Source organism: Pan troglodytes, chromosome 2 (assembly GCF_028858775.2).
Source record: "Pan troglodytes isolate AG18354 chromosome 2, NHGRI_mPanTro3-v2.0_pri, whole genome shotgun sequence".
Classification (NCBI taxonomy): Eukaryota; Metazoa; Chordata; class Mammalia; order Primates; family Hominidae; genus Pan; species Pan troglodytes.
Window position 1 is genome coordinate 29,783,945 of NC_086015.1, and position 14,753 is coordinate 29,798,697.

The window sequence follows — 14,753 nt, forward strand, 5'->3', positions numbered from 1 at the left end:
TATTCCATAAGCTTGCAGATAGTGGTGCTGGCTGAGGCTCTGTGGGTAGGAAAGGCAAACCCACATCTGAAATAGGTATCTATCTATACCTATGAAGATGAACCACAGGTACTTTTGAGGTAGGTTGGACACTCAGAGGCAACAGTAGCGAGATATCTTGGTAAGTGGAAGTCCATATTGTTGAGCCCACAGGTAGCCTTTGTTTCTGCCACTGTAGCCTCTTGATTCACAGGCCTTTCATGTAAGTTATATGGCAGCCAATGACAAAGGCTGGCTACTGTCAATTGGCAAATTCATTTTGTCTACTTGGCTATTTAGTCCCTCTACTGTGATGGATACTTTCTGGTAGGTATAATTGTGTGATGCAGGAATCTTTATCCTTCATCGTCTGTATGTCCATCCACATGCCTCTGCTAAAGATACTGTTCTGCTCTTTCAGACCTTTTCCTTCTAGACCCGTGACTAAAGGCCAGGCCTTTGGACACTACCCAGGAATTTTTATATATTCTTACTTCTTGAGCCACTTCTACTGTATGAAGTGAGTGACCAGATGAAGCTCTGCCTATTGAGAAGATTTTTCCTTCCCAACATCTTTCAAGGCTACCCCTGAATGTGGCTGTGATGCAGCTGCCATTCATTTTCTACTTGAACTACTGCAAGACATCTTTAGGAGGTAGAATCAACAGGATTTGGTAATTGATACCTTCACCTTCCCCACCTAATTCCTTGCTTCTTAATCTTCCCTATTCTCCATCCCCACCTAGACAAATTCCACCAGAGAAGGGATTTTTGCTATCTCTTTCACTGCCATAGTTCCTGTGTCTAGAACAGTACCTGGCACGAACTTGGTCTCAACAAACATTTGATGAGTGAACAACGAATGAATCTCAGTAAACTGCTCCACCAACCACGTAGAGCTCAGATCACAAGACTAGTAAGAATCATCCTTGATTTCTCCCTTTTCCTCATTCCCTTTCCTAATCCTTCAACAAATCTAGCCAATTATATTTTCAAAATATGCCCTGAGTAGTCACTGTTCTCCATTTCTACCACTGTTATCCTTTCTTCCCTGAACTGCAAGCGCCAACTTTTTGGTCTTCCTGCTTCCACTCTCCATTGCTTTCTAAGTATTATTCATTCTTGTAATAGCTGACAAATTGATCTTTTTACAATATAAATCAGATCATGTTATTTCCCTGCTGAAAATCATCTGATGGCTTCCCATTTGACTTAGGTTGAATTCAAACACCTTACCAAGGTCTATGAGACCTCACAGGACCTCCCTCTCTAATCTCACCTCATACTGCTTGTGTTCAAACTGTGCTGGTGTATCAGCATGTGTATCCTCAAAAACACCAAGCTTATTTCTGCTCTTGTATGGAACACATTTTTATTTATGTGAAAATTATCTTCCTCTTTCTATTTGAGTTTCAGTACAAATATCTCTTCTTGAGAGAGACCTTCTCTAGCCACCCATTCTAAAGTAACCCCTTTTCTTCCTTCCCAATCCTTCTCCATCCACATCCCAGTGGTGTTATTGAACACCTCTTTGCTTTTCCAGAGTAGTGCAATGGGAGAAATGGGAGATTGGGCTTGATAAGCCTGGATCTAAATCACTGTCACTGAGCCTAATTTTTCTCATGAAAATAGATTCAATCTGTAAAATGGAGTCAAACCTGTTTAACAATGGTTTTGAGACTCAAATCCAGTTGCTCAATATACTAAATATAATCTTCACATCTCTTTCACTATTAGAAATTATCTTTTGTAAGGAAAAAATATACATCTTTAGGGCTTTTTTCTTTTCTCTGGTAGTATATAAGCTTCATGGCAGAGAGATTTTGTCAACCTTGTGAACAAGAATGGTATTCCCAGAACTCAGCAAAGTATGTGGCACACACATGTGTACACATATATACGTACACACACAAACACATATACCAACAAAAACAAAAATTTTTGTTCCAACAGTAACTGAAAATATCTATGTTATAGGAGGACCACAAAGAGGAGAATTTCATCCATGGTTTTAGAAAAGTAAGAGAGCTATCGTTACTGTCAAGAGTGAGTGCAAGGAATGGACCTTTAGAGCCATAATTAGTGGAGGCACTAATGATCATTCTCTGTCTAGTTACTTGAGACTCATGTTTGATCTTTGGTACCAAAGAAGAAAGGATGATGGTTATGTTGGTAATTTCTTTAGAATTGCTTAGCACGAGCAACATATCTTGAATTCTAAGAGACTAAATACGTTATCTTGAACAAAACTGCCTCTAGCTTAGGAATCAGCTAATTTATTTTTTTTTCTGCAAAGGGCCAGATGGTAAATATTTTTGGCTATGTGAGCCATATGGTCTCATTTGCAGCTTCTCAACTCTGCCCTTGTAGTGCAAAAGCAGCCATAGGAAAAAAATACAAAAACAAATGGGTATGGCAGGTTTTGGCCTTCAAGAAGCCAGATTTGCCCAATGGGCTGTAGTTTTTGACTCTTGCTCTAACTCTGCAAGGAAGTACATTCTCTGAAACGTTTAGCCGGCTGATTTTTCTGTGTCAGTGGAATACCCAAAAATTTTGCAGTATAAGATTAGACAGCTGAATTTTGGTACTGTAATAATAACAACTATAACAACAACAACACCACCACCATAAATAGCTAGTGTTTATGTGCCAGGCATTGTTTCAAGTGCCTCTCTTAATATTAGCCCATTTAATTATCACAAGAGCTATGTCATTTAAGTAATATTGTTGTCCTCATTTTATGGATAAGAAATCTGAAGTGTAGTGAGATTAAAAAGCTGGTCCAGTCACACAGCCAAAGACTGGCAAAGCAGAGACTGAAAACTGTCTTCTGACTCCAAAGAGCAGGTTTTTAACCTCATGAATATACCACCTTCCCACAGAGCAAGCACTGAAATCTTATAGCGAGGGGCAGAGCTAACTCTTTGGGACCCTGTTCTGAGTTGGGAGAAGGAATGATTCAAATTTGATTGACCATCTCATTTTATTTCTTTGGAAAAGAAGAAAGATGTGATCTGTTTTGTTATTGCAGTTACTGACAAATAATTTAAGTGGATAAAGTCTGATAACCAAATCCCAACCTAAAAATTAAAATGATTCCTCTCTAGGTATAAATATTCTACTCTTTTCAGGTTTATGGTTTGTGAATCTTTATTTATAATTTATCACAGTACTTTAAGGGAAGGACTCTTTAATTTACAGGTAAAAACACCAGTGGTATATTTTTACACATATAAAAATATCATAGGTATTTAATATATGTAGTATTTATACCATAGGTAAAAGCACAGATAATATATAATATGTGCTCATATATGCTCATTTTAAAAATGTAAAATAGTGCAGAAGCTATGTCAGTCCTTTCTCCACATCCCTGACCGCTTGTTAGTAACACTGTGCAACCTCACAGTGAACTAAAATATGTGTTGCCATTTTGATCTAGTCTAACATCAGCAAACAGCGTATAAGAACTTTCTTTATCCTTTCATTGCTTAATTCTACCATGGCCAACCTCTGTTAAAGGTAGTCTGGTAGTGAATAACCTACCAGAAGATCTGTTTGCTTTTCCAGAGTGGTGTGATGGGAGAAATGGGAGAGTTGGGCTTGATAAGCCTGGATCTAAATCACTAGCACTGGGCCTAATTTTTCTCACGAAGATAGAGTCAATCTGTAAAATGGAGTCAATATATTACCTGTTTAACAATGATCTTGAGACTCAAATCCAGTTGTTCAATATACTAAATATAATCCTCTGTACAAAGAGTGGATATTATATTTAAAGAGTAGTGTGTTGTTTTTCATATTAATGAATTATCCAGGAGCTTGATTGCTAAGTACAGAAAAATGTATTGGTTTTTTATTTTATCATTTGTATATATTTATATCAATTTATTATTATTACTACTACTATTATTATTATTGTGTTATCCTTGTGACCTATTTTTTTCTTTTATTGAGATGGAGTCTTGCTTTGTCACCCAGGCTGGAGTGCAATGGCTCAGTCTAGGCTCACTGCAGCCTCTACCTCCCAGGTTCAAGCGATTCTCCTGCCTCAGCCTCCCAAGTAACTGGGACTACAGGTGCATGCCACCATACTCGGCTAATTTTTGTATTTTTAGTAGAGATAGGGTTTCACCATATTGGCAAGGCTGGTCTTAAACCCCTGACCTTGTGATCCGCCCACCTCGGCCTCCTAAAGTGCTAGGATTATAGACGTGAGCCACCGTGTGTGGTGTGACCTATTATTAAATGGAGAAAAGCTTTGTCCAGGCAAAAAGAACCATATCCAGACTTTAGGAATTTCCCCTAAAGTAAGCAGTCAAAGGCATTGAAATATTAACAAAGAAGCTTATGAAATTCCTTCTGTAGAGATGAAAGGTTAGAAAGCTGCCTTTCCTGGCTAGCTTATGCCCACCCCTTTTCAGCAGTAGGGGTGGATCAGATGACCTCTCAAGGTTCTTTCTAGCTATGGTTTTGTTTTTTGATGTCTACTTAAAGATTATGCTAATATTGCTGATGTGAAATCCTTTGTACACAAGGATGGTTGAAAACACTGGCTCATGATCTGAATCTATGCCTGCCTGGTTAAAACTGTATACTTGAAATTAACAGGGCTCAAATGCTCATGTTTTATACAAACCATTGGGTCTTTTTTTTCTTCTCAAGTAGATTTTTTTCTTAGTTGTCTTCTGTTCTAAAGCAAGAGGGAGAAGGTTGATAAAAATGCATTCAGTTATAGAAGGAATTAGATTATTTTAATAACTAAGCTCAGTTATATTGTGGTTCACAAAAATGAATGAATAATAATGTAGAGTGCAAAGATCCAGGAGGTAATCCCCTAGACAAGACATTGCTGGAGCAGCATATTAACTAGAAAAGAGCCATTGTTAGAGGACAGCAGAGAGAGAATTCTCCAAATCCATAAGTGTCTTGTATTTAATAAGTAACTTGTATAATACTTAAAGAAAATAGGCTCTGGAGCTAGCCTGCGTGGGTTCAGATACTGGCTCTGCCCCTTATGCATTCTGTGACCTTGGGAATTTATTTAACCTCTCTGTACCTTGTGTTTCTCATCTGTAAGTGGGGATGATAATAGTACCATATTAGTCAGGGTTCTCTAGAGGGACAGACTAATAAAATATATATATACACACACACATATATATGTAGTATTAAGAGGAGTTTATTAAGTATTTATTAAGTTTATTAAGTATTATTAAGTATTAACTCAATGATCACGAAGTCCCACAATAGGCTGTCTGCAGGCTGAGGAGCAAGGAGAGCCAGTCTGAGTTCCAAAACTGAAGAACTTGGAGTCCAATGTTCGAGAGCAGGAAGCATCCAGGATGGGAGAAAGATGAAGGCTGGGAGGCTAGGCCAGTTTCTCTTTTCACATTTTTCTGCCTGCTTTATATTCTAGCTGTGCTGGCAGCTGATTAGATTGTGCCCACCCAGATTAAGGGTGGGTCTGCCTTTCCCAGCCCACTGACTCAAATGTTAATCTCTTTTGGCAGCACCCTCACAGACACACCCAGGATCAATACTTTGTATCCTTCAATCCAATCAAGTTGACATTCAGTTACACAAGAACCTATTTCTTAGGGCTGTGGTGAAGACTGAATGAGTGAATACATGTAAAGCGATTAGCACAGTGCCTCGAATATAGCGTGCTTGATAATAGTGATTAATTCAAGATGTTAAGTATCGTGTTTTATTGTGTTTGCCTTTTGTTTTTGTTTCTTCACTTTTTATTATGGCAAGTTGCCAACACATCCAAAAACAGAGAAGTGCTGTATAATAACCCCGCCTGTACTCATCAGCAGTTATCTGTCTATTCACGGGCAATCATGTTTTACCTAAATGCCTACTCCTATGTGATTATTTTGAAACAGATCTCATACATCATATTATTTCATTTACAGATATTTCAATGTGTATCTCTAAAACAGAGGTAGCAAACTGTAGCCCAATGTCTGTTTTATAAGTAAAGTTTTCTTAAAATTTAGTGAAGGGTTATAGAATAAGTCACTATGGCATAAACATTATTTTGAGCTGAAAGCATTTGAGAATAAGCTTTTTTTTTTTTTTTTTTTTTTCCCCTGAACTCCCTTGCCTGCCTAAAAAGCCTCTCGAAAGAGCTCAATGTTCATAAATTCCTTTTCCAGTTCTGCAACCCGGGAATATTGACTCTTAATACTAGGGAGAAGCTGGCACCACACCTAACAAACTATCACAAAACTATCCTGTCTTCCATATAAAAGCCTATTTATCTTTCCTAAAAGTAATTTATTTTTCCATGAATACCTCCCTCCACATTTCCCCGTTAAGATGGTATATAAGCCACAAATCCTAATGACCACCTCAAGTCACATTTTCCTATGAACTCCCATTTACATATGTGAGTAAAAGTCTATCTTCTCTCTTGTGAATCTGTCATTTGTCAATTTATTAATAATTCACAGGCCTCCAATCACTAAAACTAAGAGGAAGTTTTTCCTCCCTGTCAACAGCTATCCTCATTCATTTACTTACTGTGTATAGCTGTTTCTGTACCATAATGGTGGAGCTGAGTAGTTGTGACAGATACTGTGTGCACCAAGCCTAAAATATTTACCATCTGGCCCTTTATAGAAAATGTGTGACAATTTTTACCTAAAAGACAAACAGACTCTCTTTCTCCTTTAAAAACATAACCATAGTCACTTTTACACCGAAAAACATTAATAATAATGCATTGATATAATCAAATACCCAGTCACTTTTACACCTAAAAACATTAATAATAATGCATTGATATAATCAAATACCCATAGTCACTTTTACACCTAAAAACATTAATAACAATGCACTGATATAATCAAATACCCAACTGGTGTTCAAATTTTCTCAAATGCCTTATACATTAAAAAAAAGATTTATTAAAAATTGGGATCCAGGCTGGAAGCCGTGGCTCATGCGTATAATTCCAACACTTTAGAACACCAAGGTGGAATGATTGCTTGAGGACAGGAGTTCAAGACCAGCCTGGGCAACATAGCACTCTGTCTCTACAAAAACTTAAAAAAAAAAAAAAAAAAAAAAGCCAGGTGTGGTGGTGCATGCCTATAGTCCTAACTACTTGGGAAACTGAGGTGGGAGGATCACTTGATTGCAGGAGTAGGCTGCACTGAGCTATGATCATGCCACTGCCCTCCAGACAGTGACAGAGCAAGACTCTGTCTCTAAAACAACAACACAAACAAACAAACAAAAAAACCAAAAAATCAAGATCCAAAAGAGGTCAATACATTTGGAAGATGTAGCTCTGAAGTCATTTGAAATAGAAGAGAATCAGTCCTCTTTCCCCTTGCAATTAATCTGTTAAAGAAACAGGTCATGGCTGGGTGTGGTGGCTCACGCCTGTAATCCCAGCACTTTGGGAGGCCGAGGTGGGCAGATCATGAGGTCAGGAGATCGAGAACATCCTGGCTAACACTGTGAAACCCCGTCTCCACTAAAAAAATACAAAAAATTAGCCGGGCGTGGTGGTGGGTGCCTGTAGTCCCAGCTACTCGGGAGGCTGAGGCAGGAAAATGGTGTGAACCCAGGCGGCAGAGATTGCAGTGAGCAGAGATTGTGCCACTGCACTCCAGCCTGGGCAACAGGGTGAGACTCTGTTTCAAAACAAAAACAAAAACAAAAACAAAAACAGGTCATTTGTCCTCTAGAGTTTTCCATGCTTATATTTTACTAGTTATAAGTCAGTGGTGTCCTCCATCCCTTGTATTTCCTATAAATTTGTGGTTAGAATTGGACACTTTACTTGCTTGAAGTTTACAGGAACACATACCATTCAAGGGTAATGTGTACTTCCATCAGGCAGCACATAATGTCTATCTCTGATGTTAGCAGACAGGCAGAGTTTTGACAAGTTCTGAATAAAAATCAGCAATGGAGGTGGTGCCCCTTTGAACAAGAGAACGATCTGCCTACTAAAATATTGTAGAATTTTTCAAATGTACCTTTATTTATCATGGCATCTGTAAATAGGTGGAGATTAGCAGTCCTTCACAGGGCACAAGCCTCTGAATTGTGCCCATTCTAATGACCTTTAAAATATATCTGGAGCCAGGCACGGTGGCTCACGCCTGTAATCCCAGCACTTTGGGAGGCCGAGGTGGGTGGATCACAAGGTCAGGAGTTCGAGAGCAGTCTGGCCAATATGGTGAAACCCTGTCTCTACTAAAAATACAAAAGTTAGCTGGGCATAGTGGCGGGCCCCTGTAGTCCCAGCTACTCAGGAGGCTGAGGCAGGAGAATTGCTTAAACTGGGAGGCGGACGTTTCAGTGAGCCTAGACTGTGCCACTGCACTCCAGCCTGGGCAACAGGGCGAGACTCCATCTTAAAAAATAAAATAAAATAAAATAAAATTGAATAAAATAAAATATATCCGGAATCCATCCACTTCTTTTACTTCCCATGCTCCTGCTACCCTGGTCTATACCACTGTCATCTCCTGTCTGCATCACTGCTGTTGTCTCTTAACAGGTCTCCATGCTTCTGTACTGGCTTGCCTACAACCTATTCTCAACCCAGCAACCAGAATAACTCTTTTAAAATCCAAGTCATGGATGGGCGCGGTGGCTCATGCCTGTAATCCCAGCACTTTGGGAGGCTGAGGCGGGTGGATCACAAGGTCAGGAGTTCAATCAAGACTAGCCTGGCCAAGATGATGAAACCCCGTCTCTACTAAAAATACAAAAAATTAGCTGGGCATGGTGGCGGGCGCTGTAATCTCAGCTACTCGGGAGGCTGAGGGAGAGAACTGCTTAAACCCGGGAGGCGGAGGTTGCAGTAAGCAGAGATTGTACCACTGCACTACAGCCTGGGCAGCAGAGCAAGACTCCATCTCAATAAATAAATAAATACATAAATAAATCCATGTCATGTCACATGACTACTCTGCTTAAAACATTCCTATTTTCCCCATATCATTTGAGTAAGTACAAAAGTCCATACCATAGCTCACAAGCCCTAAATAATCTGCGCTCACTCCTGCTCCAGCCTTGTTCATTTCTTTGTAGACCCTTAGATGCACCCATCATAAAGACCCCATTAGGGCCTTTGCACCTGCTATTCCCTTTGCCTTCTGTGGTCTTCCCCTAGACACCCACATGACTTATTCCCTTACCTCCTTCAGGTCTTTGCTCAAATGTCTTCTAAAAAATTCCTAGTCTGGGAGCCGGGCGTGGTGGCTTATGCCGGTAATCCCAGCATTTTGGGAGGCTGAGGCAGGCGGATTGCCTGAGCTAAGGAGTTCGCGACCAGCCTGGGCAACATGGTGAAACCCTGTTTCTACTAAAATAGAAAAAATTAGCTGGGTGTGGCGGCATGCGCCTGTAGTCCCAGCTACTTGGGAGGCTGAGACAGGAGGATTGCTTGAACCCAGGAGGCGGAGGTTGCAGTGAGCCGAGATCGCACCATTGCACTCCAGCCTGGGCGACAGAGCGAGACCCTGTCTCAAAACAAAAACAAAAACAATAACAAAATTCCTAGTCTGATCCCTCTAGTAAATATTGCATTTGGCCCCCTGCCTCCACACTACTGATTACTGTTAAAGCCCTCACTTTTTAATTTTCTAAGGCATTAGTCATCTTCTACCACCATACCTTTTAATTTACTTATTACATCTATTGTTTATTTTCTGTTTGTTTCTGCCTGAAGGTCAGTTTCCTAATGACAGGATTCTTTGTTTTGTTCACTAAATTATCCCATGTGCCTAAAACAATGTTTGGCACACAGGAGGTGCCTAAAACATAGTTGTTGAATGAGTGATTGAATTGCTATCACTTATACCTACAAAGAGAAAACAAATGTATTTTATGAGCCAAAGGACCTCTGATCATCCCCTCCCAAATACTGTGTGTCTTTCTTCCTCCTAGGCAATCAGTCTGTGCCAGGTGCTATGTGAAATAGTTTCTAAGTATTATCTCATTTAGTCCTTCAAAGAACCCTAAGAAAATAGGAAATTATTACTCCCATTTCCAGATGATGTAACTCAGCTCTAGGAAAGTTTAGCTCCTGCCCAAGCTCACATAGATGGAAAAATGCAGAGACAGGACTGGAACTCAAATATATCTGACCCCTAAATCCCTGCCTTAAACCACAAATATAATACTTCCCCAGTGGATGGAATTGCTCTAAGCTTCATTACTTATGGCAATTTCTGTATTCACTTATTCGACAAATATTGGTTGAGTGTTGACTACATTCCAGGTCCTTAGGATATATCAGTGAATGAAACAAAGATTTTTGCCCTCACTGAGTTTTTATTACTTCTAACTCCTTTAAGAGATATGATTCAGGGCTAATATAGAAGGGGGCCGGTCAGTCTCCCAGAGTGAATGATTTTAGGGTCATAGGAAGAGCTCACGCTGTAAAAAATTGCTCCCCTTCACCACAACTTGTCATAGTATTCTATCTGAAGTACCTGAATTAATAATACCTTTGGTGAGACTTCAAAGTTGCATTAAAGTGCATTTTTTTCTGTTTAGGTTCATCCCTACCTTATAGATGAGAAAACCATCTGTAATCACCCAGGATGATTTTGAGACATTCTCAAAGTCAGTTAGTAAATGGCAGAGCTAGGATTTCTGGCTCCAAATTTTGTGTTCATTATACTAGAGCAAACATCAGAAAAGAACACGATGAACTAAGTGGGATGGGGGAGTATTCCAGGCAGCCATATCTATAAGAGGAAAATTAGGAAGATAAAGGGAGCCTGGAAACCCCAATTTACCTGTTGATTTTCCCAGAGCTGGGTAACAGGAACCTCTTGGTAGGACAAGACAAACAAGGGAAGATCAGTACTTTTGCAGGCCAGTAGAACAATTAGAAGAAATAGGAAAGGAGTGAAGTTGAGAGACCAGCTGGGTGGACTCTGCTTGGAAGCACCAGGATACTTTACATCAAACTGATTTTCAGAGGGCACAGCCTCAAAGGGATCAGAGAAGGGTATAGAGAAAGTCACCTTGATCTGGTCCATGTCCTTCTACCTTTCCTTGCATGGGACAGCTGGACCCAGCAGAACTCAAGTTATTATAGGTAACTTTACTGTGATTTGAACCAGAAATGTCTAATGCATGAGGACTCCATTAGTTTACATTCTAGTTTTTGGGGGTGTACGGGAGAAAGTGAGACAGAAAGAGACAAGGCTTTGGGTTAAAAAAGTTTCTTTAATTTCTGACTCTGTCATTTACTACCCAAATTATTTAAGTTCTCTGAATACCATTTTTCTTATCTGTAAGAAAGAGTTAACAATTCTTACCTTGTAAGTATTTATTCATTAATTCATTAAGTATTTATTGGCATCTATTATATACAAAGAATGTACATAATAGGTATTGTAATAATATAAGAATATATATACATATGAATGTATATATGGCCTGACAATAGTTGTTCAATAAGTAGCAACTATTATTATTATTACCAGTGTGCTTAAGTAATCAATAATAAGTATGTTGGAATGGTAGTAGTACAAATATCACATCAGTTAGCCTTCCAACCATGATTCAAGAGTATTCCTGTGGAACTTTATCTGCCAGGGGGAAAGATTATTTTCCTCTCTAACTGAAAGCACTACGTCTTTCTGCAATGCTTATGTGACTTCAAACAACCTTGGTCAGCTGTATCCCAGAAGAAAATTAAGCTGGTTGCCCTGAATATCATTCCATTTCATGACAGTTGATATGGATTTGCTAATAATTTTCACCTGATAAGGAGGCAGTCAGTAGAAAATTAGAAATTTTAATGAAGATTCTTATTAGCTGTTCCTCACAAATATTGGGACTATAATCAACCCAAGATTCTTGGCAAAGCAATTCTCATTTCAATTCTCACAAGTAATTATTATTTAGTGTTTATATCGCTTTGTATTTTTTAAAATGTTTTCAATTACTTTTTTCATTACTCTTTGGGAAAAAAAAACCCCAAACCATAAAACAAAACCCTTTGAGGTGTCTTAGCATGTTAATCTCCATTTCACAGATGGGGGAATATGGGACAGTTCCTAAGCAAATGCCAATATATCCTGTTATGCTAACAAAAATAGTGCAAAGTTCTCTCCTAATGGGTGGCTACAACCAGCACCTACTATTAAACAAGAAACATATTTAAACACACACACACACACAAAGATACCCTTGGATCAATGCTTGTAATGCTCAGTGAGGAGAAAAGGCTCGCTGCATGACTTCTCTCCAGAAGATTTGTATATTCAATGAACTCGTAATGAAGATGGTGATTTCATCCCCTCTCTACTAGATTTCTGCCTTTAGAATCCCCATTTTCCTCCTTGCCTTCTTCTACTCTTCTAATTCACTTTATCCATCAACTTTTGCTGTCTAACAGCCACACAATTTCAGTTGCATGCAACCATAAGTATTTGTTTCTGGCTCAGGTACCTGTAGGTTGGCAGAGCTGATTCTGCTCCATGCTGAAAAGATAATATCTACATGGGGTCTGTTTTTCTACTAAGTGCAGTAGTATAAGCTTTATGCATAAGCACATTTTAAGCCTTTTTTGATTGCACATCCCATTGGCCAAAGCAAGGCACATGGCCCCTCTTAAAGTTGAGGGGCAGGCAAGCTTATTCCACCCACCATAAGGCCATAGAAAAGGTTTTGGATGTATTTTTGGTGGCTGCTGAAGGACAATAAAATTCCACAGACACAGGCAACATCTTCCTCTTTTCCTCTTGCCTCATCCTTTGTCTGACTTTCCCTTTAGAGTGTAACAGCATGTGCAAAACAGAGTCACAGTAAGATACAGTCCCAGCAAGACCATGATCCCCAATTTTGAAATGTGATACCCAGAGAGGCGACCCAGAAATTTCTCATGGGTAGTAGATTTGTAACTGAAATACTTTAATTTTTTTACCTCTATTTTTAAACACTGCAATGTGACTTTAAAGATCTCCTTGTCAAGAGGCAGAGTCCATTTCCCTACCTCTTGAGTCTGCACTGACTGGTGACTGACTTGCTTTGGCTAATAGTATGCAGTGGATGTGACGGTATGTCAATTCTGTGCCTAGTCATCAAGGGCTCTTGTGTGCTTTTGTTCTCTCTTTGCTACTACAAGGCAAATAAGCCTGATCTAGTTGGCTGAAAGGTGAGAAGACCATATGCAGCAGAGCTGAGACCTCCTAGCTGTCCTTGCTGGAGCCATTACTGATCACCCAGTCCATAGCCAACCTACCAGCTAACTGCTTACAGGAGTGTGCTCAGATCAACAACCTGCCTGACTGACCTACAGATATATGAGACATAATACATGTGGGTTTTTTGTTTTCATTTTTTGTCACTTGAACCACAGGAATTTTTTTTTCTTTTTAAATTTCAACTTTTGTTTTAGATACAGGGTTACATGTGCAGGTTTGTTACATGGGCATATTGTGTGATGCTGAAGTGTGGGGTACTGATCTTGTCACCAAGGTAGTGAGTACAGTACCGAATAGGTAGCTTTTTCTACTCATGTCCCCCTCTTTTCCTTCTTCCTCTAGTAGTCCACAGTGTCTCTTGTTCCTTTGTTTATGTCCATGTGTGTTCAATGTTTAGCTCCCACTTGTAAGTAAGAACATGTGGGATTTGATTTTCTGTTCCTGTGTTAATTCACTCAGGATTGTAGCCTCCAACTGCATCCATGTTGCTGCAGAACACATGATTTCATTCTTTTTTTTTTTATGGCAATGTAGGATTCCATTGTGTATAGTACCATATTTCCTTCATCCAATCCACCACTGATGGGCACCTAGGTTGATTCCATATCTTTGCCATTGTAAATAGTGCTGCAGTGAACATATGAGTGTATGTGTCTTTTTTTTTCTCCAGGGTCTTTCTCTGTTGCCCAGGCTGGAGTGCAATGGTGCAATCTTGGCTCACTGCAACCTCCACCTCCTGGGTTCAAGCGATTCTCTTTCCTCAGCCTCCCAAGTAGCATGAGCCACCACGCCCACCTAATTTTTGGCTTTTTTTTTTTTTTTTTTTTTTTTTGAGACAGGGCCTCACTCTGTCACCCAGGCTGGAGTGCAGTAATATGATCTCGGCTCACTGCAACCTCCACTTCCCAGGCTCAAGCAATTCTCCTACTCAGCCTCCTAAGTAGCTGGGATTATAGGTGCTACATCACCACTGCCTAGCTAATTTTTATATTTTTGGTAGAGATGGGGTTTCACCATGTTGGTCAGGCTGGTCTCAAACTCCAGACCTCAAGTGATCTGCCCGCCTCAGCCTCTCAAAGTTCTGGGATTACAGGCGTGAGCCATCTAGCCTTGCCCAATTTTTGGCATTTTTACTAGAGATGAGGTTTCACCATGTTGGCCAGGCTGGTCTCAGACTCCTGGCCTCAAGTGATCTGCCTGCCTTGGCCTTCCAAAATGCTGGGATTACAGGCATTTGAGCCACTGCACCCAGCCAAGTGCACAAGCCTTTTTGGTAGAATGATTTATTCTCCTTTGGGTATATACCCAGTAATGGGATTGTTGGCCATATTACCCAAAGCAATTTATAGATTCAATGCTATTCTTGTCAAACTACCAATGTCATTCTTCACAGAATTAGAAAAAAAAATTCTAAAATTTGTATGGAATCAAAAAGAACCTGAATAGCCAAACCAATCCTAAGCAAAAAGAACAAAGCCAGAAGCATCACACAATCCAACTTCAAACTATACTATAAGGCCACAGTAACCAAAACAG